Source organism: Nannospalax galili, unplaced genomic scaffold (assembly GCF_000622305.1).
Source record: "Nannospalax galili isolate Female #2095 unplaced genomic scaffold, S.galili_v1.0 scaffold262, whole genome shotgun sequence".
NCBI classification, from domain to species: Eukaryota; Metazoa; Chordata; class Mammalia; order Rodentia; family Spalacidae; genus Nannospalax; species Nannospalax galili.
Window position 1 is genome coordinate 28,023 of NW_008348083.1, and position 4,844 is coordinate 32,866.

At 38.9% G+C, this 4,844-nt stretch overlaps 1 pseudogene; it reads left to right on the top strand.

The window, feature by feature from the left end:
* The first annotated feature begins 1,513 nt into the window (after positions 1 to 1,513).
* LOC103743329 lies at positions 1,514 to 2,714 on the top strand (annotated as a pseudogene).
* Positions 2,715 to 4,844: the final 2,130 nt, after the last annotated feature.

Consider the following 4,844-nt stretch of genomic DNA (forward strand, 5'->3'; position numbering starts at 1 on the left):
TCAAACTAAAACTAATCAGAAGAGATTATGATATGGCACCTTCTTCACCATAGCTACACCATGTTAAAGTTTAGGCTGACTCTAGTCTCTGAAATTATCAGGCAGTTCTGGTCCAGGGTATGGGAACACATATCAGCAGGGCTCCAGTTATCTTGGGAATAGGTCAGTGTGTTTCAGAGTGCACCTGCTAACTACAGATTTATGGCTTCTGTAGGTTTTTGCTTGACTCACTTCTGCAAAATAGTAATTGTTGCTTAGTAGACTAGAAATTGTTAAGGGGGTTTTGCACCTGTAAGCTTGGGAGCTTCAACTTTTCACCCATAGTTATGGTTTCTCTGTATAAAAGCTTACCTTAGAGATGGGTCAAGTTACTCACTTGGGTTCCAACACCCTTGTGTAGTCTCTGGCAAGCAAAGACTTTCATTCGGCAAACCTTTTTCTGAGTAGTCTTCTCTGGTGAAGAACTTCACAAGAGGACCACTTCATTCTGATCAAAGGAACAATTGACCAAGATTATATTACAATTATGAACATATGTGCACCAAACTCTGGTGCACCCAACTTCATAAAAACAGTACTACAGGACTTTAAGACCCAGATTAGTCCCAACTCACAAATAGTAGGGGAACTGTCTCCTTTAGTAAGGTCAACAGGACAAAGAATAATCAGACATCTGAATTAAGTAATACTATACATCAAATGGACCCAACAGAATATTCCACCAAGCACCAAAGAATATATTTTCTATTCGGCGCCCCATAGAACTTTCTCCAAAATTGACCACACACTGGGGTACAAGATAAGCCTCAATAAATACAAAAAATTAAAACAATTCCATGCGTTCTATCAGACCACAACACAATAAAGCTTAAAATCAACACCAGAAGAAACCATAGTAACTACATAAACTCATGGAGATTAAACAGAACACTCCTGAATGATGAATGGGTCAAAGGAGAAATTAAGAAAGAAATAAAAGTATTCCTGGAACTAAATGAAAAGGACAATACAACACAACAAAACCTCGGGGACACTTTAAAAGCAGTCTTTAGAGGAAAGTCTATAGCTCTAAGTGCCTACATTAAAAAAATCAGAAAGAGGCTGGGAATGGTGACATACACCTTTAATCTCAGCACTCAGGAGACAGAGGCAGGTAGATCTCTATGACTTCAAGGCCAGCCTGGTCTACATAGGGAGTTCCAGGCCAGCTGTGGCTACAGGGAGACTCTGTCTCAAAAAAAAAAATCAGAACAAACAGAAATAAATGACTGAACATTGCAACTTAAGACACTGGAAAAGCAACAACAAACAAAACTCAAACCTAGCAGACAAGAAGAAACAAAAATCAGAGCAGAAATTAATGAAATAGAAACAAAGAAGACAATACAAAGAATCAATGAATCCAAGAGCTGGTTCTTTGAGAAGATAAAAAAGGCAGTTCCATGTAGACTCCTGAGAAAGCTGTGCTGCTGCCACCGCCTGATTCTGATGGACACCTGGGCACTGCGGCAAGCACTGGCAGCCAGACATGGCTGCTGACACCAGGTCGGTGTACGAAACCAGGTGCAAAGTGGCCATGAAGGTGATCCAGAGCTTGCCTAAAAATGGGATGCTCGGAGTTCATCAGGTGGTATGAGTAAAGAAGAAGCCATGATTGCAGATGTTGAAAAAATGAAAAATATTCTTGAAACTATGCCAATGACTGAGAATTGAAGACTTGCTGCGTGTTGTAGGTCCATTTTATGAAACTGTGGAAGGCAAAAAGAGTGGCAAGAGTTCTGACTTCACCGCAGATCTTCATAATGTTCTGACTTCTTCAAATGCCAAACCTGTAAATGACAAAGCTGAGAGCAGTGACCGTGGAGCCGGGGCAGGGGGTGACAGGAGCACAAAGCGGTGGTGATAAGGAAACGATGAAGAAATGAACTGCTATTGTCACCAATGGCTATGATAAGGGTCATTCTGCTCAGGATACACAGAATGACACCGATGCCGATCCCTCCCTGGGTGGCAGAAGTACTGAAGAAGTCAACTCTATAGACCAGAGCATGCAGCAAACTGGAAAAACTGCTGTGTTCACCAAGATAAAATGGATGGTCACAGTGAAGAGGCTTCAGGAATTCATCATCTGACAAGTGATCCAGATAGTGAAGTGTACTATGACTCTATGGAGCAGTTTGGACAAGAAGAGTCTTTAGACAACTTTATGTCAAACAATGGACAATATCAGCATTACCTGGGTGGTGATCCCAGCCAGCACTTGGGAAAATGCTGGTTTTCATGAAGATGCTCAAGTATCTCCTGGAAATGGCAACTTTGGGAGTATGCAAATGGAAGCTGTCAAAGGAAGAGGGCATAGAATGCCACGTGTGGGTGAAGGAGCCAAAGGTCGCCAAGTAGGGAGTGGAGGGGATGGAGAATGCTGGGGCTCAGACCGAGGATCCCCAGGGAGCCTCAATGAGCATATTACTCTAGAGTTCATCAGATTGCAGGAGGACATGCAGAATGTCCTTCAGAGACTTCATAAACTGGAGACACTCACTGCTTCCCAGGCAAAGTTATTGCAGACAACCAATCAGCGTTCCTCCCAGAGACCATCTTGGTGGCCATTCCAGATGTCTCCTGGTGCATTAACTTTTGCTATCATATAGCCTTTTACTGCCCAGTGGTTGGTGCATTTATATTATCAAAGAAGGAGGAGGAAACTAAACTGAAGGAAAAGGCATTTTACTCAAGAAGACGGCTGGGCCTGGGCAACCAAGGAAATGAAATGGATTGTGGAATTCACAAGAAAATCACAGTTTGTGATGATTACACTTCTTTTTTTTTCATCCAGTAGTTTGGTTTATATGCATACATATTCTTTTGCACTACACAAATGATAGCATTTTAAGGACTAATATTGCTGATGCTTGAATAATCAATCTCAACTAGGTTATAAACAGCATACATAGATTTACTCTACTTTTGAGGTTGAAGGATGTTAAGTTATTAATTACTGTTTAGTAACATGTTTACCTGATTATCTCTTATAGAGAAATATAAGCTGCTTTTCCAAGGCACAGTTGTGATTATGAGATCAGTTTTATAAGTATTTTTACTTTTCTAAATTAAATATAAGGCGGCAAACCAAGAATGAATTTTAAATGAGGCTACATCAGTTTTATATGAGTCACTGAATTGTCATGCCAAGTAGTAGAAAGCTGCTGGAATTCTCCATGGTCTGCACTTGAGTCTTGGGCTTTCAAAACTCAGAGTCAGTGCTCAGGCATCATTATTGAAAATTATTGTCCTGCCAGGTGTGGTGGCCCATGACTTTAGTCCCAGAACTCAGGAGGTAGAGGCAGGATCTCTGTGAATTCATGGCCAGCTGGGTCTACATAGTGAGTTTCAGGCCAGCTGTGGCAACAGGGAGACCCTGTCTGAAAAGAAAGAAAGAAAGAAAGAAAGAAAGAAAGAAAGAAAGAAAGAAAGAAAGAAAGAAAGAAAGAAAGAAAGAAAGAAAGAAAGATCATTGTCCTTTGTACTAGGCTTACTTTGTACAAATGAATCACAGAACAGATATGACCTGCTGATGGAAGTGATGAAGAATGGGTCTAATGTAGGTTCACAAGTATATTCTGAGCCTACATAGATGATTAATTAGACTTTAATTGAATACACTTATTCCTTTGTAATCATTTTTTTCAGGTGAGGCTACCCAGTGTCTGCTTCCTAGGGTGCTTTGAAATTAAAAATGAAAACATATTTATACTGTTTTTACAAAGAAAACAAAAGGTATGAAAACCCTTTTCTGCAAGTGGTAGAATACATACAGTCTAGATTCTTAACCTCTTAGTGCCTCAGTTTTTCCTTTGGGGTATACTTCACAAGGGTCTTAGAAAGATTTGCAAGCTTAAAGTCCATATATGTCCACGTGGTTAAGGCATGCCTAACTAATAGACATTTAAGTCCCTTAATCCCATTCTCACTGTTAGAACAAAAGGAAAATTCCTGAAGACTGTGTTTGGAAAAAATCACACTTCCTGTATAGTTTCCCAAGCTACTGCTCACTTACATACCTTGTGCTTTAAAGATTTAATTTAAAAGCTTTATAGCAAGTAAGTTTTTTCTCCTGTAGCTCAGGCTATCCTCCAACTTCTTATGTCACTGAGGGTCTTGAACTCCTTATATTCCTGCCTCCACCTCTCAAATTGCTGGGATTACAGGCATGTACCATGCCTGGCTTTGTATAGCAAATAATTTTAAGGCATTCTTGATATATATGATGTTGGGTTTAGCACCAGGTGATTGGAGTGTTTTCAGTAAGAGGGAAAGAATGAATCCATCTCTAGCATATAGGGAAGTTCTTTGAAGAAAGAGGTATGAAAATATAATTTGTTTTTCCCAGACCTTATTTTCTTTGATGTAACTTGATTTTTAAAATTTTGTATCCCATCTTGACTGATTTGTCTGAAAGGATTTACAAGTATTTGCTTTAAAAAAAACCCTGTCTTCTACTTATTTTTTAAGAAAAAAGAAAATAACTGGATTATATATAGAAATAAAGTTTAGGCATGTGGATCAAGAGTTATTTTTTAAAAGTATAAATGAACTTGGTATCAGAAAATGATGGCTTTTCACTTATATAAATAAAATGCAAATTAAGATTGTAAAAAAAGAAAAGATAAACAAGATGGACAGATCTTAGCCCAGTTAACCAAAAGAAAGAAAGAGTACCTCCAAATCAATAAAATCAGAGCAGAAAGGGGAAACATCACAACAGACACCAAAGAGATCCAGAACATTATAAGGGAATACTTTAAAAACCTATATGCTACTAAATTTGAAAACCTAAAAGAAAT